We start from the raw sequence: 22,674 nt of genomic DNA on the forward strand, positions 1-22,674 counted from the left end.
AACTCTGCGCGAGAGTAGTTGTTTGGATGCTTTCTTGTCATGTGCCGAATCATGGTATAGTTACCAAAAGAATATTTCTTATTTGGGTTGCCCCGTGAAAGTTCATCATTGCAGATGAGGCAAGTGACTTTGGGAGCATTCACCTTTTTTTGCCCCTCTGGGATTGAAAAAAACTGCCAAATGAAGTGTGGTTTGGGTTTATAAGGTGTGTTTTCTTCAGGCAGCCATCTTCTTCTCCCCTCCTCATCTTCCTCTTCCTCCTCCTCCTGTTCTTGACCACCAATATAATTTGGAGCTGGTCCTCTTGGTGGTGGTGGTGGCTGAGATGCTCCTGCTGCTGCTGCTACTGAAGCCATTTTAAAGTACAAAAAGGTACAGAGAGTTCCAAACAGATCTTCCTCAGTCAAAGGACAAAGTCAGAATAAGGAAAAAAGGTGGGGGCTTTCATCATTTGGAAAACAAAACTGTCCTGAACCAATGAGAAGTGTTATTTTCAGGTCACAAGACCAGGGGCTTCATCATTATGAAACTAAAACTGTTATGAACCAATGAAAAGTGTTATTTTCTGCTCACATGACCCGACGCGCTTACGCTACGCGCACGGGGGCGCGCAGCGTAAGCGCGTCGGAAGTTTACGTTTTGCGATCGTATTCGTTCGAGTACTTCCGGGTGCGCTTACGCCGTGCGTATCACGCGGTCGCGGCTACGCGATACGTCACGATCATGTTTTCGTTTGCGATATTGGCGCTCACGAGACGCTCCCCGGAGCGCGCCCGGGGGCGCTTTTCAGAAATACGCTTTTCGGGGCGCACTCCGGGGCGCGCTCTGGGAGCGCTCCCCCCAAAAATTAAAAAAAAAAAAATGGGATAATTTTAGAGACAGGTAGCCCTATTCTGAAGTGGTTTGTAAAAAAATTAACTTTATAAAAATATGTATTGTGCTACATTGGGCTTAATATATGTTAGAGCCAAAATGTAGCCCAAATGTAGCCCAAAGTAGCCCAATGAAGCCCAAAGATGGCCACCAGAGATCAAAAATTGTAAATGTAGCCCAAAATTCAACTAGATGTAGCACAACTGTAGCCCAATGACAGAATGTACCAGAGTGTTAAAAAGAACAACTAGAGTGCTAACAGTCTTATTTATAAAGTGAAACTTATAGTAAGGAATTAGCATTTAAAAAACCTATGAAATTCACTGAAAAAAACCATAGGTTTCACACCAGTTATAGTTAGGAATTAGCATTTAAAAAACCTATTAAATTCACTGAAAAAACCATAGGTTTCACACCAGTTATAGTTAGCTGGAAATTTTACTGATATAAAACCATTGAAATTCCCACGTTATAGTTAGTCGGACTCACTATAACTTGCGCGTGCAATGCACTGCTGATGACATCACATATTACATCACTCATGACATGGTCAGTGACATCACTCATGACATCACTGATGACACCATCCTTGTGACACAGTGACAGACCTCCTTTCAGTGTAATGTAACCCATGAAACACATATTCAAAAATAGAAACTAATATTTTCAAAAAAGTGGATATACCCATACCAGTTACAACAACCAATTCAGTAATACCACCATCTAATACACATCCACTCATGTGTATGTATATGGGTTATTAGATATTTTTATTAGTATCAGTATGAGTGTCTATATGGTTTGGTGGGGGTATTACTTAGCACATAGATGCATGAGTGACTGACTCTTTGTTTGTATGTGTTTTGAAGACAACATATGTACAGGACTGTATGGGTGGATGAGTGTCTATATGTGTTTGTTAGTGAGTGAATGACTGTCTCACTAGTGTCTTTATCAGTAACTACATATGTTTTAATCTAGTATATATGAATATTGATGTATATAAGTGAGTATATGTGAGAGTAAGAGATTGTAAGAGTTCCTGTTTAAATAAGTATGTGTTTCTATAAGTGATTGTTTAAGAGAATAAATATGTGTAATTTTAAATAGAAGTAAGGTGGAAGTGTGTGTATAACTCTATATTCAAATAAATGGATGTCAAATAGTTTATTTGCACGTGTGAATATGTGTGTGAGTAACTTTTGGATGAATGTCGGTGTGTAACAGGATGTATAGGTGTATCACTTCATATGATGAGTGAGTATATGTATGAGTGACTATATAGAACTGTTGGTGAATGAGTGGATGTGTATATAGATAGTGGAATTACTGAATTGCTTGTTGTAACTGATATAGGTATCTCCATTTTTTTAAAAATTTCAGTTTCTATTTTTGAATATGTGTCTCAAGGGTTACATTATAGTGAAAGGAGGTCTGTCACTATGTCACAAGGATGGTGTCATCAGTGATGTCACTGACCATGTCATGAGTGATGTAATATGTGATGTCATCAGCAGTGCATTGCACGCGCAAGCTATAGTGAGTCCGACTAACTATAACGTGGGAATTTCAATGGTTTTATATCAGTAAAATTTCCAGCTAACTATAACTGGTGTGAAACCTATGGTTTTTTCAGTGAATTTAATAGGTTTTTTAAATGCTAATTCCTAACTATAACTGGTGTGAAACCTATGGTTTTTTTCAGTGAATATATATATATATATATATATATATATATATATATATATATATATATATATATATATTTATATATGTATATATATATATGTATAGATATATATATATATGTATTTATATATGTATATATATATGTATAGATATATATATATATATGTATGTATGTATGTATGTATGTATGTATATATATATATATATATGTATGTATATATATATATCTTTTCATACAAATATATGAATATATATATATATATAAATCTATCTATACAAATATATATATGTGTTATATATATGTAAATATATCATATATATATATATATATTTATTTATTTATTCCCAATGCACATGGTTTCAATAAACCGTCTTCCCAAAGCCCATGCAAAGCAGACTAGTTCAAAAAGCCAGTAGCACCATATAAATAACCAATTTTGTTTGCAGGGATACACTTATGCTGGCAGTAATGTTCACGGTGAAGTTATTGTGGCAAGCAGATCAGATATGTTTCAACATGATTTTTTTACCGTGGTCACCATCTTACGTTGTCACACTTTCTATAGAAATAGTGAAAACATACATTTAAATGTCAAACTGTACATAATTCATACTTTTGATAATGAAATGACGTCATTGTTGAATAATCTTTCCCTTGTTGCCCTTGTTGTCAAAATATTTTTTTGTTTAATCAAATATTGAATTTATAGGTACAAATGCCTTTACAGTTCTGTCTCATAAAAAATGTACACTACATATTCTAATTTATTTCAACGCAGTACTGTAATTTAGCAAGTGTGAGCTCAAAACATGGCCTAAAAATATGGGGAAATTGTAGAATCCCATATATTCTGACTGTTGCATGAATTGTGAATCATATCATTTCAGTGTTACAAGTCTCACCCTGGTAGTTATGTCAACAGTTTTCGGATAATGAATGGACCGAGTCATAAACTAAAAAAAAAACAGCACGGAACAGGCATGGCTATAAAAGGAAACATAAGGAATATGTGCAAAAGGGAGATGTAAAGCTAAACCAGTGGTGCGCGCACACCACAGAGGAGCGGTGGCTAGGGAGCGCGGTTGTGAAGCGAAAGTGCACTGCTGCACGTGCTGGCCATCGACGGGAATGGGAGGAGCTAATGTGGGACATGCGCCTGCCTTTGCCCAATTGCGTGCCTGCTTCCTTTTAAAAAAGCATGCGAAAGCCAATGTTAGCCGCGGAAAGCTGCTCAGAAGCACGAGCTTGTGAGTAACTTTCAAAACCCCATGCAAAAAGGGCTCTTTCTGCGTGAGCAGTGCTGCGCACTGCAACGCAGGAGCGAGCCCTAAAAACTAGAAGAATTAAACAGAAAACTGTACAGTTTTCATATGTTAAAAATAAGAATGGACCAACTGAACAGCAGATAAAATCGGGAGGTGTACATATAAATACTCCCCAATATTTAAACCATCCGGTTCATGTGTTTCCAAGCCTATTATATATTGTGATTAGAAAAAACAAATGTCAACTTTAACTTAAGCACAATAGCTTGGATGCATAACAATCAGACATATTTTATTTAAGACATACGAAAGCCCTCATTGACAGAAGGCAAAGTGATAAAATCTGGAACAAATTGCGATTCGATTTGCCGAAGGATACGTTTTATTGGTACTTTGCAATATGATACCATCTGTTGCAGACTGATACAACTTCATTCCACAAATTCATTGACCGATAGTAACCATGATGGGAAATAGAATACTTATTCACATGATGGCATAGTCGGGGAATTAAAAAACAAATGACATCACGCATAATCAAGGCAGATCACAGCCTTTCTGCAAAAAAAGATACTACAATATGAGCAAGCCCTTGGTAGAGCTAGGCAGGGTTCTCCTATGTTGATCCTGGAGGGATAGATCCATGCCAGGTTTTCAGCATATCCCCATTTTGACAAATGTAGTTGTCTTAAAATCTGGCATGGATAAGGCCCTCCAGGACCGACTTTGGAGAACTCTGAGCCAGAAGGAAAAGTGTATCGGCAGGCATCCCTTCGCCTCAAGCCATCCAAGTCAAAGTAATTTCTGACCAAGTTTCAAATGGAAAACGGGGACCCAAAGCTTGCCAATCATCCTGCTTTACTGCATTTCTGAATTTTTCTCCTACAGGCTTACTAAAATATAAATGTACCTTCTCCTAAATGTGCCCTGGTTCAGGCACACAGCCCCAAACAAAATAAGCCTTTTCAGCTCAGAGGGAGACAACATCTCTTGTGCTCACCCCTCAGTCCTATTGAAGTCCTTCCTTTTGCTAAATGTCGGGTGAGAGGTGCACACATCTAATGCCTTAGCAGTTCTACTGTGCTGCTCATAATGAGAACTACATTTTGAGTTGTTGCGCTATATTCAGGTTTGCCAAGTTACACATTTTTGCAATGTGTGAACTTTACAAAGTTTCCCAGTTTCTTATGCCTTGTGATATTTGTTTGGCTCACTTCAAGATCATTTTCACAGCCTTACAAGATAGTTTTCACTCTAATCAAAATCCAGCAAAGATAACAAAAACTAAGCAGAGTTTTTTTATCAGTAGTTTGACCTTTTACAGAATTTTTCTCTGCACAAGGACATACCTGTGCATAATTTTATTTCATGTATATATGGAAAAAACTGAAAACATCACAACCGAGAAGCTGCAAAATTTGAAATAGAAATTGATGTTGGTTTAAAGAAATACTTTGCATTTCATGCAACCCTATAAACAAGAGAAGGTGCAAGAAAACGTGACAGACTTTATAGCCTTTAATCACGACTTCAAAGCTGGAGTCTTCAGATGCTGGTAGCACTATTCAGCAATGAATACATAAGAACACACCAGGCGCCGTATGAATCTTTTAAAACAGGAGAAGTACCTTTTAAACCTGTGCTGGTCTCCAGAGATCCAAACCTACTCAGACATTTATAGAAAGAGAGTGATGTTTGACGGTGTATTTCACAGCAGTTCTGTCTCAGTATAGTAGTGCCACTGTCATCCATCCTCACCATCCTCAATATTTCATGGACCTTAGGAGCAGGTAAGAGACATGTCTAAGAGAAAGAGTTACTGGAAATAAATATGATCTTTATTTTGCTTTCAGAGTCTCTTTTTAAGGCTCATCACAAACCTTCCTTTATTGTTTACAGATTGCAAAATATAAATAGTTTTAAAAGGGAATCGTTTCAAAGATTATGGATACCCAAACATGTACATTTTGCAAACTTAGTTCACGCTTTCTGAAAATCAACTCCTACAAACGGCAACAGATGCTTTGGCAGCAAAAAATGTGGTGATCGAAACAGCTGAGTTAATCTTAGCCACTACGAATTTCCCAAGTTAGTGTCCCTTTCCGGTCTTTTTGCAGCTCGTTTGTTCCATTGCGGAAGGAAAACAAACATGCGCTAAGAGGGTTTGGCTCCGTCCCTAGAGGAGCTGTCCAGCTTAGACTCCTAGCCAAAACCTCAGCTAAATGGGAACAGGAGCAGATGTGTTTTAGGCTTGTTAGACTTCATCAGTGAAGTGCAGCGTGAATCGCTGCCTCAGGGTGAGCTGGGACTTCCATTGGACATAGCAATCAAGGAATATAAAAGCTGAGAATTCCTCTGGTTAGCATTGCATTCCTTGGAGTGACTTTATGTATGTACCCAAACTGAGCAACCCAGTCCACACCCATGGTCTATTAGCTTTGGCTGGGCTGGATTTTTTTTGAGTGAAGACCAGTAATGAATTGCGTTTGATTGGTCCTTTTTTGTAATAGCCCTTACAATGTTTCCTAGTGGTTAAGGATAATTGAAGCATTTTTGCTGCCAAGGACAAATAACTTGTAAAGGGGAATTCACAAGATAATGAATAGATCACCTCTGGGAACCTTTGGGACCTTTTTATTTATAGCAGGCACCCACAGTAAATTATATTTTGGTAACAAATGAAGTAGGGAAAAACACAAATTGTATTGCTTGGCCCTTCTAAATCAAAAATAATGTATGTGTCCATGCAGTCAGAGATCACAAATGTATTTGCCTAGGAAATTAGCATTATTTATTGATAAAAACCCTACTGTGGAAACTATGACTGAAAACATTTATAAACAAATGTGTAGAGCTAAAAAATAGCATATTACATCAGTGTTTATGGCATGCTCAAAAACTTTGCTGTAAATATGCAGCCTATAATTTATATATTTGCTTGGCCTGGCTATCTAATGGGGGCGACAGATTTTTACATCTACTAGAGAGGACGCAAGACTTCTCTGGGGAAGATTCAAAGGCCCTTAATCCCAATATAATTCTGGTGGCATGGCTCATCGACATCACACCGGACGGGTGCTTAAAGCAGTGCCACTCAGCCTGCAGCGCTGGACGCACAGCATCGCTGGACAGGACTCAAAGGCCCATAATCCCACTGCGCTCCTAGAGGCGGGGCTTTCCAACATTGCGTCAGACGAACGCATAAAGCATCACCACTCAGCCTGCACAGTGGGATGCAATTGTGCCAAGAGCGACCCGTCTTCGCCTGTAGGAGCTCAGGCAGGGCAGTCCCTCATTGAAGTATTAGCCACTACGCACCTGTTCTTCTAAGGTAATGTCCTTTTCAAAAGCTTAGTCCTGCGAGAAACCACTACTAAGAGCATCTGCGCGCTCTATAAACCTTGCTCATCACCATCATCATTATGGGGAAACAGAAACTGGAGGTTACCAAATCGACCTCCATGGGTGATACATCAGGTAGCACGACCTTAGAGGGAATTGCGCATAGGCTGTGCGGGTTATTGATAGAGAAAGTCAGTTAGTAGAGAGGGTCTTTCCCTTACTTCTGACTTTTTGGGGACAGCATTACCATCTTTAACCAGTCCCAAATGAATTGCCACAAACCAGTCCTCTGGCTCTGAAGTGGGCAGGCTTCACGTTTCCAATCCTTGTACGGTTACCAACCCTACTACGATTAACCTGTCACCCTTAATTGACCCTACCCCATCTGCTACAAGTAAGTGAAGGACTGAATTATGATGACAGCACGCAGCACAATAACTCCTTGTACCCAATGAAGTGCTGCTGGATGTCTAATACCTGACAGCAGACCTAGGTCTGTTCATGACAGCAGTGGACAAATTCAGGGTAGTGTTTGAAGATCAGTTGGAGAAAATCTTGTATTTGCTCTAGGCACGGGCAGTGAGAACACTTGATATATATCTACTATACATTGGGCACTGCTCTACTGAGTGCCAGACTCATTCAGATATTTAAGAGTTCAATAAACAACACTAGGGATGACTTGCTGTAGGGCAATCTAGATTGAGATCTGAAGGAGTCTGCTTTCTCGTTACAGTGTCCCACATTTTGATGTCCTGATGAGAACCCTCAAATAGATCTGGGTTCTAAATGCATCGCTAATTAACCCCTTCCCTGCTGGCCCGATTCCGCCCCCGTGCGGTAAACAAACGAACAGGGGCGGGTCATGACGAACCCCAGCCGTCATCAGCACACGAGCACCGTAGTGCATGACGGCTGGGGTTCGTCACCAGCATGGAAGGGGTTAAAGACCCACCAGGGAGGCCTTGTTTACAAAACAGTTTGGTTTTAAGGAAACCCTTGTTTGTACTTTGATTGAGTTTATTGGAAGGTCCCTGTTAGACCTGGCATCCCTGGTGTGGTTTCCCCTGTCTTTTTGCCTCTACCTTCTGTATTTTTGATGCTGTGCTGGATTTCGTTTTTGCTGGTTTAGATGCTTTGGGCACTTTGTCACTGCTGATCAGTGTCAGAGTGCAGGTGCTCCCTGTATAAATTGTTATTGTGGTTGGTTATCCATGATTGGCACATTTGTATTACCAAGAAATCCCTAGTAAAGTGCACTGAGAGTGCCAGGGCTGGTGATTCAAATGCTACTAGTGGGCCTGCAGCACTGATTGTGCCACCCACACGAGTAGCCCTAAGATGGTGTCTCAGGCCTGCCACTACAGTGCCTGTGTGCAGTCTGAGAACTGCCATGTCCTCCTGGTTAGTTTCCCCACTGACCAGGCCTAACCCTTTCCTTTCTGTGCACATTGGTCACTCCTATGGAAAGCCCAAGGTACCCCCTTGGGGAGGGTGCAGTGTATGTGAAAGGTAGAGCATCTACTAGTGCAGGTGACATGCTCTGGTAGTGAATGACACCCATTTTCGTTTTTTCACTATTGTAAGGCTATCTTGCCCATAGGCTATCATGGGAAATGCTGGCTACAGTGGTTACCTGCATATCTTCCCATAGGAGCAAGATAGGACATACAAGTCTGGTATCCCTGAACTCAGAATTTAATAACACATCTTTTAGGAATGGTTGTTTTTAAATCCTGTGTTTGAGAACAGCACTTTTAGAAAGTCGCTTTTCTGTTGTCTGACCTTTCTGTGTGCCTTGGACTGTTTGTGAATTGACTGTCTGATTTGTGAGTGACAGGGACTGAGTGTCTCCCAGAGGCTGAGTGGGCCATCCCTGAGCTGAATAGCTCCATCTGCATCTAGAGTGGTGGGAGGGGGTAGCACTTGGGCCTGAATAGGGCTGTGCCTGCCTTCCACAGTGCTGGCTCCACCTCCTGCTGGGTGCCTGGCGACCCTGCCCCTCACTCTGAAAGGAAAGGAGATGCCAGGAAAACAAAGTGCTCAAGGAACACCCAGAACTGGTTCAGACCGTGCTCAGAGCCCTCCTGTACAAAGGGAACAAAGACTTTTAGGGGTATAAGTACAGGACCCCAGACTACAGAAAATTAGATCATCCTGGAATCAAGAAGGAACCTCTGCCAAGGAGAAAGCTGGAAGACTAAAGAAGGAAGACTGTCCTGCTGTTGCTTTGCTGCACTAACCTGCAGTTGCTTTTCTGCCAAGAAAAGAGGAAGGACTTTATTGTTGCTTTGTCCCCTTGCTTGAAGAGATCTCCAAGGGCCTGTTGTGAGCTGGACTCCTGTTAAGAAGTTCGAGGAACAAAAGGACTTTACCCCCCAGCTTTCCCTGAACTCTGCTGAGAGAGTTCTGCCCTTCCTGAGTGCTGAATCTGACTGAGGGGCATCTGGAAGTTGTGGTCTGCTGTTTGGGAAGCTGGGGAACAAGAAACAAAGACTAACTGCAAATTTTGAAGCATTGTTTGCTTGTGGAGCACATCCCCGTCAGTGCGTGGAAATTCTCGCCACTGCGAAGGTCTAGATCTTCGCAGCGCCTGTCGCCGCTGCAAGAACCGATGCATCGTTCGCTTGCGGAACGCATCACTCCGGTGCTTGAAAAGTACCATCGCTGCGAGTATCGTCACAGAGCCTGTCTTCGCTGGTTGAGATCGCTGCACCGCTTGCTTGCGGACCGCATCACGTCGCTGCGAGTATAGTCGCAGAGCCATCGCATTGAGGGGCCGCGAGAGGGAAAGATCGATGCTGCGCCGCACATTGCCGCTGCACCTGAGATCGTCACTGTCCTGAAGATCGTTGCATCATGCCTTTGCGAGATGCTCCCTACGGCACCTACGCACCAGAATTCCTACAAGGTATCACCTCCCTCCCCATACAGACCTGATTCATCGCAACACGCCCGCTGTCATATCACCTCCCCAGGGTCTCAGGAGTGACACATCGCTTGTTTTCCACCGCACCAGCTTCTGTTTTGGAACTTTGTCGCATCTAAAGGTACTGTTGGATAAACGTGACGCAACTGTGAACTATTCTAACGCAACTGTGGATTATTTTGACGCACCCCTTAAGAACTCTTAAAAAACCATATCTTGAACTGTGTATGTTGGATGTTTGTCGTCTTGGTCTTGTTTAGTTTAGATTAAATACTTCTATTTTTCTAAGCTGTTGTGGAGTCCATTTGTGGTGTTTTCACTGCGTTACTGTGAGTGTTGGTACAAATACTTTACACATTGCCTTTGATAAGCCTGACTGGTCGTGCCAAGCTACCAAGGGGTGAACAGGGGTTATCTAAAGAGTGGTCCCTCCTTACCCTGACTAGAAGCAAGGGTCCCTATTTGGACAGCGGTACCTACCTCTGCCAACTAGAGACCCCCAGTTCTAACAGTCCCTATTTGAAAAGCCTAAAATATAGAGAGATATAGCAATACCCCTGGTGTTTTACACTTTAAAAAGTGAGCCTACACTATTGTTAAGTCATTGGAGGCTCGTTGGTTCTGCAAAATGCTTGAACTGGGACATAAGAATGTATTGTTGTTTTTTATGTTGTTGTGCCATTTCTTGTCCCGTGGTAAATATATTGTTGCAACTGGTTTTGTAAGGTATTTTTGTATAATGTGTTGACAAAATGCATTTGAATGTGTATGCCATCTTTTTGTACTGTTCAAATGTATATGACAGTTTTTCACACAGACTGACAGAAACGTGTTTAGATTTCCAGGGAATAAAAAACGGTGATCAGGCTGATTAAGTGTTGTGACCAGAAAACCAAAAGAATTTTTTAAGAGTAGTGTCAGTACTGGTGTTTTTTGGTGATTGTTCAGTTTATAGTGGCATAGCTTTACTGACAAAAACAGGTCCAATCTCCCCTTTTCTGTTTTTTAACTTGTATAAAGTTGGCATTCTCCTGTCCTAAACTATTTGGTGCCTGCAGCCTGTACTTGGTCACATGACTGGGCGTGGTTGGCAGTTGTACGTTGTTTATTCTTCCTACACAGCCACAATAGACGGATCAGGTGTCCCTGGACAGCCCATCAACTGGCAGGATGCAGAGCTGGGCACAGACCCACTTGCAACTGAATAGGCTGTGCTGTGCCTTCACACAAAGGACGTGTCACCCCTGCATTGTTCATGCAGCCAGCTTCAAGCCAGGGCAGGGGAGTCAGGAAACTTCAAGTACCTCAAAGGAAAATCTCTGAACACTTCTCCCACTTCGAAGAAGGCACTGTGTATAAAAAGGGGACTTTCAGACCCACGCTTCAGTTAACTCTCTGGACCTGTGGAAGGACTCTCAGAGGACTGCCTGCTGCTGTTGCCTGCTGTGTACTCCACAAGATTGCTTTTCTGCACCTGGAAGGACTGCTTTGCTGCCTGGAGACTACCTTGAACTCTCAGAGGGCTGCCCTGCCCTACTGCTTGAGCTCTGTTTCATCACTTGAACCCAGGACTACCAATGTGACTCCAATGGCTAGCAGTCTGGCCTCCTAATCAGAGCCTCAGGGATGGAAAAGGTCCCAACCATCTTGAACCCACACTTGGACCCAGCCCAAGTGAGTTTCAACCCCCCCCCCCCAAAGTGATTCCCCTCCAGTTCTGGACCCTACGTGGTGGTGCTAAAGATACCCAGATAGCCAAAATCCAAAACTCAGGTCTTAAGAAGTTGTGGGCTTAAACCTACTCTGAGAACCGAGAGGAGACTGGGACAAGCCTGCTCGTCTATCTGCCCAAGGTGTATCGCCGGGCAGCCTGACTTTGCGGTAACTCCCACTACATTCTTCCCCACTGCAGCAAAACCTGCTTTTTGGTCTTTGGTCCTAGGGAAAAGGGGTATCGGACCTTCTGGAACTCTCGTTACCTAAAGCCTCCAGCTTTGTCCCACTGAATATACTCAACTTCCAGAAAAGAAACTAAGTCCGAACATAGAAATCGTCAACACAACTTCGTCCAGCGGCTCCCCTACAATGCCGCTCCCTCCACGGACACCGCCTGCAGCCTTGCCCCACTAAACATTTTTCTCTGAAATCCTTTCAGGTCCGAATGTAACCGCTGACTGTGCCCAATCCACTTATTGTATCCAAATCGCGCTCCATTGCAGTTGGCCATATTTTTTACTTTGACCAGGGGTCACATGACTACATGTGTGCAGTTTATGCTTTGATGTTTTAAGAGCTATTTTTGCCTTAAATTAAAAAAAATCATCAATCCGCTTCTACTAATTAGATTTTTATCATTTTGGCATCAAATAGTTTACATAAATGTAATCTATTTTTCTAAATTGATGTGAGATTTTTCGTGTTATTTCACTTTATTACTGTTTGCGTGCTGCATAAATAGTTTACACATTGACTCTAAGTCTCACCTCACTGCTTTTGTGCCAAGCTGCCAGAGGGTTAAGCACAGATTAATTTAGTGACTTTAGTGGATCACCCAGACAGGGATTGTGGCTATTGCTTGAGCAGGGTCTACACCTCACTCAACCAACATCCCAGTTCCTCACAGGCGTTGTAAATGATACACCTACTTTTATAAACCTCTGAACAATATATGTTGCTCTGTATACGTTGCTCTGTAATATCTATGTATTTTTTCCTCATGCATTAAAAAAATTAATAAAGTGGTTGAAAAAAAGATGACCTCAGAGAACCTTGCCAAGCCAGTTGATTGACACCTGGTATCGGAGGCAAGATTTATTAGCTTTACCAATATGTGTTTTTCTTTGTGTGGATGGTGATGCTGTTGTTTTTGTCAGAGCTGGTTGTCTAGTGCCAAGGAGCAATGGGCTGGCACCTACTTTCCCCCATCCATTGTGTGGGACAGTGATACTCCTCTGTGGCCTGCACACTGGCTCTCTATCCTGAAGAGCTTTGAAGTGTTTTTCGACCTGTTGCTGAGCACCAGCTTTCCTCAGGCTGCCGGTCATCCATTGCTGGAACACAGTGACCTCTCTAGTTGCACATAATAAATTATTATAACTATGCCTCTGTCCTCCTACTGTCACATTCATAGGTATGTGAAATGAAAATAGGGAGATTAGAGTTTTACACAGATTGCATGAATATTTACGAGCCAGCAGAAACAAAAATGCTTTCCCTTGTAGTTCTGTTGCTCGTAAAAAGCAAGAGCTTGTGTGAATGATTAATGCAGCACCGAAGAAAGTTTACTCTACTCTGAAACTTTAAAGTGGCTTGTATTGTATAGCAGGTTCTTTCGTTTCTTTGATTGATTACTACAGTAATTCTTCAACTGCACCTTAGCGCTTCTTTTATACTGTCGCTGCAGTCCAGCCTGACAACCTGAGGCATCTTGATTCATAGCAGCTCTAAAGGAGCAATTCGTGATTCCAAATAAACAGGTGAAGCATTTCTAGTGCTGTGGCACAGTTTGTCTTCCATGTCTGTGTTAGCTGCATACATTTTCCTCTTGAAATTACTAATCCCTGACTTTTTAAAAAAAACATTAATGTATGTTTATATGATGGATTTGCAGGAATCTAAATAGGATTTCGGTAATCTGGATTAGATATTTTTTAAATGCAAGATTAACAAAATACTAATTTATAGGACTGGGACACAAAAATGACCAAACTGCGTAGAGTGTCCCAAATTAGCACTGCACACTGTGATGCCCCGAGAAGTAGTACGAGACAAGAACACGCCCATCAGTATCTACGACTCGGAATACCACACTGCCTGTACCGATAAGGAGGCTACTCATCCCCATTTGGCGCCAAGAGTGTGGTCCATTTTCGCATATGTGCTTGCGCATTTAGATTTCCTCGTTCATGTATGGCTCATGCCGCTACCAGTATATCGTTATCGACTACAACATTTCAGGCAGGGAAAATAGTGAGGCTTAAATATTGATAATTGCCATATAGTCAAGGTAAATATATATATGGAGAAATATAGATTTACTGCAGTGAACATGCATCTTGCTGATATATATGTTGTCACAGTACATAGATGTGGAGTTAAGAATAGTAAATCTATAACAAGATATATCTGATTTTTGGTCTGTGATGTTTAGGCCTCAATATTTTGGCCCCGCATATAATTGTCCTCTAACGGCCAGATTCATGAAACGAAAATCGGCTCGCAAAGGGCCAGATTCTGAGAATCTGGCCCTTTGCGAGCGCAATTTTTGCATTTGGGATTCATCATCCGAAATATTAAAATCGCTATTATAGAATTCGCAAATTTGCGTGCAATTGCATTTAGGGAATCTCTATTTGAGATTCCTTAAATGTGAATTCGCAATTTCGGGCCGCTATTTACCGCGAAGTCAAACCTCGTGGTAAATAGCGGAAACTTAGAAAAATGCACTTAAGTGCATTTTTCTAAGTTGTATGTTACACACACACATGTCCTTGGGACATATGTGTGCGTAACACCAGTGTCCAATGTCATTTCAGGGGTGCAACAAGGTGTCCTTTGGACACCCCTGCACCCTTGAAATTGCAATATCAAAATGCAAATCGCTAATAGCGATTCGCACATTGATATGTCTTCACATTCATTCCTATGGGCCTTTAGGCCCATAGGAATGAATGGGGAGTTATTCCTTATTTGCGATTAACAATTAGCTAATCGCAAATAAAGAAGCTGTAGGAATCGCAAAAAAAATTGCGATTTGTACATGAATCCCGTTTTGCGAGTCTGTAATAGCGATTCCTTAATAATCGCTATTACTGACTCGCAAAACGGGACTTTGATGAATCAAGCTGTAAGTTCTTTAATACAACCAACACAACAAAACTGCTAGCTTCCTCTGTCTTTGGCGGGCTTTCATCAAGGCTACATCAGGGAGACCATGAAATGAGACATGTTCACACTGGGTATTTTTAACATGGTCACAAAATGTTATTTTCTATCACAGTGCCAGGTCTGGTTCTGTATACGTGGAGACATATCTAGCACCAATAGCCAATATTTGACTTTGGCACTGTTCCCAAGGTTCTTATGTAGCCATTATTAGTACAGCGACAATTAGCTTTTCCTACAAAGCCCCAGCAGCAGAAACAGGTTTTGGTGCTAAAAGGGACAAATGATTACTCTAGGGCACCAGCATAAACCCTTTTTCAGCTTTGAGAAAAAAACACCACCACCCCTTCTATCGCTGCCACTGCCACCAACGCCACTCTACCTTTTTATTTTTATTTTTTCACACCAAGTCCACCTCTGTTCTCCTTTTCTATTTTCGCACCATAACTTTTCTCTTTTTCTCTTTCCACACAACCAGCTCTTTCCTCCTTTTCTCTTTCCACACCATCACCTTTCTCTTTTTCTCTTTACACACCACCAACTTTGTCTTTTTCTCTTTTCACACCACCACTACCTTTCTCTTTCCACATAACCGCATTTCTGTTATATTATATTATGTTATATGTATTTGTATAGTGGACAACTCACCCGGGAGGGTTTTCTAATGCAGAAGTAGGATCTGGATGAGTTCAGCCAGGGTCGGAGCTGGGTGAAAAACCAGATTATGCAGCAGATTCTCTAGATTATGCGGACAGAGCACAAATTGTTCAATACTTTCTTTGCAAGTACTAATTTCAAGCAAGAAAGAAACATTTTTTATGAAGTATGCAAATTGTGTGGAAAACAAAGTCACAACAACGGTAAATTCCATATTATGTGCTGCTGCCAAGGAATCATATAATTCCAGTGACCCTTGCCACTGTCTATTTTTTGTCAACAATCATGAAATGCAAACACCACTCTACTTTTATTCATTGTTTCTTGTGAGCAACACCTTGTAGAAAGGCTTACATCAGGAGAAATACTGCACATGGGAATACTGTTTCTGCGCCAGTTAACAGTCCCTGCAATTTGATTTTGATATTTCTAAAACACAAACCTATCTGGCTAGCAAAGGAGCACAACACATGGACAAGCCTCACTAGGATACATAGGAGTAGAGGTAAGAGGTAGAGCTTGGAGATGGGGTGAGAAGTCAGCCTATCTGAGGCAGTGCCCTTTGAAGAGATTGGTTCTCAATTCCTGCCTCAATTGTAGGAGGGTTTCTGCTCCTCGTCTGTCAGAGGGGATATTATTCCAAATCAGAGAGTCAGAGGCTGAGAAGGATTGTTATTTTGTTTTCTCCTTATTAGCGATGTTGGCCCTCCTTCTCTGGCTCCGGCATCCAGATATTGTTAGTTTATTAGCTGGGTGTAATGGTAAAGTAATGGATGTTATTAATGAAATGAAATGAAAAAGGGTTTTGTAGAGCGCGGCTGCTGCCCTAGGGCGTCCAAGCGCTAATAGTGAGAAGTGCTCTGAGGGGGTGGGGATCAGGGGATGGGGTTAGTTTCTGAAGAGGAGTGTTTTTAGCCCTTTACGGAAAGATGAGAGGTTGGGGTTGGATCTTAGGTGGATGGGATGGGAGTTCCATAGCTTAGCAATATTATTAGGCAATATAGAATGTTTATATGGCATGGAATGTATTTCTTTGAATGTATGGAGTCTTCTTGAGTCTTGGGCTCGACGAGCTGCTTCAGTTGCTTGTTGGACTCCGGACTGAAGAGGCACTCCTTCTGTAGTTGAAACTATTATAATGAATACTCTTAATTCTTCATCTACGGTCTCTTGGATTATTATACAGTCCATCTTCTAACCGTCGACGATCGGGATTTGTTCCAACCACCGACCCACGCAGAAAATGTGGAATTAAAATTTGAGATATTTATTTTGCGTGTATGGACGATTTTATGGCGTTGGAAGACATCGGATGAAGGATTGATTTACTCGTCTTCTCGGTATCCTGTGACTTTGTGTTTCTGGGCTGGTAAACGTCAAGGTCACTGTAGGATCGAGTCGAGGGTGCAGGGAATTTGTCAATTTGTATGAAACCCTTCTCTTATTGGGGTTACGCCATCTGTCCTTGTTTCAGATCAGCGAAAGAAACCGTGAACCCGGGTTAAATATTTTATATTTTTCTGTGTTTTCACCTTCGGATTTCTGTGTGGCTCAAATTGTTGTGCTTTGGTTCTACGAACATTCGAAAAAGCCGTTTGGAGTAAGCGCCTTACCTTGTGGATTCATGACGTCTTCAGCATGGTGTTCCAGACCGGAGCAAGCTGAGGCTTTGGCTTCGAACTGCTGACAAATTCTTCTACATCATCGGGTCTTCCGATTTTGAACTACGACGAAGTCACGCAATTGCGCAACCTAAGCCATTTGGCTGTGGGTGAGGAAATGTTACTCGTCATCTGGTCTTCCGATTCTGAACTGCAGCGAAGTCACGCAATTGTGCACCGAGAGCCATCCGGCAGTGCGTGAAGAAACGTGACTCCATTTTGGATGATTTTATAAACTGAAGGGAAGTATTGCATTTGCGCAACAGGAGTTATTCTTCAGCGTGTGAAGAAACGTGTCTCTATTTACACACTGTTAATCTTCTGACTGAGTACGGAGGAGCTCTACATCGTTATTCATTTTTGGTTTGTGGCTGCAAATAACGCTAGATATATTCTTGCGTGATTAGATTTTGACATTTTAACGCTCTGGTCAGCACAATGTAAGACACGTTTAATTATTTTGTTTATTTCATTGTAGTTATTTGAGTGTTTTGTTTTAGGAACATATACCCAGGTAATATTTTTGATTCCTATTTCTTCTGTGGAAAGTTTTATTCAATTGGGGTTCAAAATGTCTTCAGTGAGGGAAGTCACACAGCCACCTCCTTTTTTAGAAAAAACGGGGAAACCAGTGATGTTATGGTCTGAATGGTTTGGTTTATTTGAAAATCATAAAGTAGCTATAGATGCTGCTGACTATTCACCTCCTCGTAAATTTGCTTTATTGTTTGGTAGCTTGGGTTTGGCTGCTCAACGTATTTTTAACAGTTTAACGCCTATTCCTCCTCCTTCAGGACAATCTGGGGATAGACAGTAGAATGTTTATTTGGAAGCGATTGCAAGACTTAAAAAACAATTTGAAGAGTCACCTAATATTATGTTGGAAAGGCATAAATTCCATAAAAGAAAGCAGAAAGAAGATGAAAAAGTAGAAGAATATATTTCTGCGTTGAGGGTCTTGGCAATTTCATGTGATTTTGGTCCACTTCTTGACAACTATATCAGAGACCAATTTGTTTTTAATTGTGCTTCACCTAAAGTTAAGGAGAGGATTCTTAGTTGTAAAAATCCTTCTTTGTCTGAAGTTATAGATTTTAGTCTCAGTATTGAAAGATCTATAATTTCTACAAAGGTGATGATGGCGGACTCCTCTCCTAAGGTTAACATGATTTCTGAGGAAATTGAGGAGGAGAGATTATATGCAGTTGGGGGGAAAGATAAATTTACGAGCAAACCAAACCAAACCAATCAAAACTACTTCTTTAGATGTGGGTCTAAATTTCACATTGGGAATTTTAAAGGCTGCCCAGGGGTTAATAAACGTTGCTCCATTTGTAAGAAAATAGGGCATTTCCAGAAAGTTTGTAGGTTCCAAAAGAAACCTGTAAAGATTAATTACGTTGGCATGGATGATTGTTCAGAGTCCTTTGACAATCTCTTGTTAATGTTGGAATCAGAAGAGGACCCAAACTTTATTAAAGGTCCTTTGTGTGATGCTAATAATGACACTGAAATTCAAGTAATGGCGGATTCTGGATCGCCTATCACTATCCTTCGAGACACAACTTTTTATGAAAAATGGGGCAAAAATGTAAACTTGATACAGACTGATGTCAATCCTAAAGCATTCGGTGAGAAGGATATCGACATGTTGGGATTCTTCATGGGAAATTTCCAAATACTTGAAAGGTCAATTGTTACTAAAATGTATGTAGCGATTAAAGGGAAGAATATTGTAGGTTGGAAGGGCCTAGCGAAATGGGTTTGTACCTGGTGCCAGGTGATGAGAATCCTATTAAAGTGCGAGAGTTTCCTGTTTGTTATGTGGAAGATGCTAAAATAGATCGCTTAGAGCTCTTAACTGAATTTAAGAGTGTTTTTGGAAATAAAATTGGGTTGGTGAAAGGCATTGAACACAGGATTAAGTTAATTCCCGGGGCAACGCCAGTGGCACATAAAGTACGTCCTGTACTGTTAAGCGTGAGAATGGAGCTCAAAAAGATGCTACAGGATTTATGTGAACATAAAATTATTGAACCTCCTGAGTCGTTTTAATGGGTCGCCCCCATTGTTGTCGCTCGAAAAAAGAATAACGAGATCAGATTATGTGCGGACCTTAGAGGTCTTAATAAAAACATTAAAGTAGACTGTCATCCTCTTCCTAAGATTCATGAATTGTTAGCAAACTTAGGAGGGGCTAAATGGTTCTCTTTAATAGACTTGACGTCTGCGTACCATCAAATCCTGTTGACTAAAGAATCTCAGGAGCTGACTACATTTGATACTCCATTTGGCGCTTTTAAGTTTTTGAGGCTTCCTTTTGGGTTAGCATCGGCAGCAGTGTCTTTCAAAGGCTTATGGATACATTATTCAAGAACCTGTTGGGAGTTCAAGCCTACTTAGATGACATCTTGATTTTTTGCTAAAACGCTAGATGAACATAATATTCTTTTGAGGAAGGCTCTTTCTATTGTTGGAGAAAGAGGAATGACTATGAGAAAGGATAAGTGCATGTTTGGTGTGTCGGAGTGTGGTTGGATACATTGGTTACAGCAGGATGTCAAAAGCAGTGCTCATTTCAATAATAGTGAGAATTTTGCTGTTTCCTATACTGTTGATAATGCATCCATTCTTTTGTACATTCATAGTGGTAGACTCAGAAAAACGCCTGCAAGATACAATGAATTTGTTTCATATTGATGTTTATACTTTGTTTTTTTAATGTAAAAGGGGGAAGGTGATGTAGTGGTAACGTAATGGATGTTATTATTAGGCAATATAGAATGTTTATATGTCATGGAATGTATTTCTTTAAATGTATGGAGTCTTCTTGAGAATTGGGTTCGACGAGCTGCTTCAGTTGCTTGTCGGACTCCGGACTAAAGAGCACTCCTTCTGAGGTTGGAACTATTATAATAAATACTCTTAATTCTTCATCTACGGTCTCTTGGATTATTATACAGTTCATCTTCTACACTGGGTAACCAAAGTTCTTTGTGCAGTAGGCCTTGTAAACTATATTGCTGGTCTTGAAGAGGATCTGGGCTTGCATAGTTAGCCAGTGTAGATTCCTTAATGAAAGGGTGATGTGATTGGATGTCTTCAGCTCCTTGATGAGCTGTGCTGCTGTAGGAAGGATGCCTCTTAGGGAGCACGGCTATTTCTGTGAGGCCATTGAGCAGGACTGTGCCTCCCTCTAGGTAGGCGATTACTAGGGCTTGAACTCTCATTCTATAGTCCTCTCTTTGTAGAAATGGTTTACTATTTTTCAGGATAGAGAATTGGAACCAGGCTGTTTCAATCTTCACGTCTGTGTATAAAAACTATTAAGTAAATAAATACATATATTGTCATATTCAGTGTACGGGTAACTAAGGTACCATAAAAAACAGATTTTACAATCCTTAGGTTGGTAAAACATCATAACATCACCTTTATCAACATTGCTCAGTTGCCTCTCCCTTTACCTCGCTTTCTACATCACCTTTTTCAACTTTTCATCTTTTTCTTTTCTCTTTCTCTCGTATCTCATGACCTCGCCAATCATTAATCTCGCCCTTTCATTTTTTGGCAAATTGCCAGCTACTCTGAACTCTGACAATATCCACTCTTTATACCACCTCTCTTTCTTGTCCTCATCTATGTTTCTTTCTCATCTTCCTACACATTTCATCCAACCTCTTCTACCTCCCCTCTCACTTTACCTCTTTCTCTCTTCATCTAAATATACCTACACAATCTCTTTCTCAACTCTCTCCACTTTTCTTTTTTCTGTACCCCATCTCTGTTTGTACCTTTCAAACTTTCTCTCAACCTTCCAGTGTACCTTACACTTCGCTTTACCTGACATGTCTTTCTATACCTCCCTTCTCACTTTCCCTTCTCTCTTCAACAGCACTCTCTATCTTGCATCACTATGTATTTCTCTCGCTATTTGTCTCTCTGTTTATTACTACAGGTTTTTTTGGGGTGTGGAATATAATGAGATTGAAAGTTTTTAGTTTCCTATGATTTACTTCTATATAAAACGCATACTAGGACCCTGATATAGCTTTTTTTAGCTTACCCTATTGGCAAGTATCCCTTACTGGACTGGAATCATGTGAAGTAGCTGCAAATCTAAATATGTTTCCAACATTCTACATGGATAGAGATTGCCCTACATGAAATGTCTTCTTAGAGTAGTGGGCAACATGATATACTCCTTTATAGAAGCTGCAGTACATAACTGAACCAGCAACCTCCAGTCAAGGGGGTCCATATAGCTTCTGCATCAATACATTGACCATGTAGCATTTGTGGGCCCCAGTGTAAATAGTAACAAGCACTTGCATAGCCAATACATCTGGCTTATAACAGAAAGTGCCTGAATGTGTCCATGATAGTAGTCACTCATCCATCTATCCATGCACTCAGTCATCATCCATGCACTCAATAATCTATTTACTCACCCACTGATGCATTCTTTATTCACCACTCCCCTATTCACAATTCCATACATGCAAACTAACCAGTCAATGAAAAGTCACATTAAACTATCGACCTATTGGCTTTGCTGCTAGTTTGTGAGAGGTCATTTACTGTGACTGTGTCAGTAGTGTGTGTCTGCTAGCCTGTGGGGAGTGTAAGAGTGCAGTCAGTGCTGTGAGACTGCTAGAGTTTAATGGGTGAGGAAGTGCCGTTGGTCTGGTCAGACCACAACCCTGAGAGGAGTGTGGGAACAGTATGTAATGTGTGATTAGTATGCCTGTTTTCAAGCAAGAGGGGAAGGAGACTTCAAGCCCTAGCAATTCCTGCTTGTCGCACAGAGTTGACGTCACACATGCGCCCGGAGGTGCTTGATCAGCAGTTGGGAGCTCCCGCAGCATGGGACGCACGCAGGTGTGCCTTGGACATGCCCAATAAAAGCCCATCTGCGCCTGCCACGACCGACCGAGGATGGACTGGGCCTACTCCCTTGGTCCTCAGTCTCGTTGGCCCTTTCTCTTTGGTCCGTTTGGTGGATGCAGACACTCACAGGTAACTAACTTCTCACTTGGGGAGGCCGTGGTTAGCCGCCTGGCCACGCGACCAGTAGTGCTTGGCGGAGGCACTCACCGTGAACAAGGGCATTTGATTATTACAGGGGGTTTAGTCCCTATTGTGCATTTTGTTATTTGGATATTAGAATACTTGGAGGTGTTTGTGAATTAGGGCACAATGGGAAAGAGTAAAGCCATCCACATAAGTCCCCCAGCGGGCAGGAAGTATGCAACCATTGACTCTTTTCTGGCGAAAGCAGTGAGGGCCATTTCAAAAGAAATAGATAGGGCGGAGAGGAGGCTTTCCTTGGACTCGGTTGTTGCCATTGTCCTCCTGCGTGGCAAACTCGCA

At 41.4% G+C, this 22,674-nt stretch overlaps 1 protein-coding gene across 1 annotated transcript in view; it reads left to right on the forward strand.

Annotated features, from left to right (window-relative positions):
* ENOX1 (ecto-NOX disulfide-thiol exchanger 1) overlaps nucleotides 1–22,674 on the forward strand; it is a 2,419,302-nt gene that overhangs the window by 694,305 nt on the left and 1,702,323 nt on the right. The gene's annotated exons all lie outside the window — the stretch shown is intronic.

This window comes from Lissotriton vulgaris, chromosome 8 (genome assembly GCF_964263255.1).
Source record: "Lissotriton vulgaris chromosome 8, aLisVul1.2, whole genome shotgun sequence".
NCBI lineage: Eukaryota > Metazoa > Chordata > Amphibia > Caudata > Salamandridae > Lissotriton > Lissotriton vulgaris.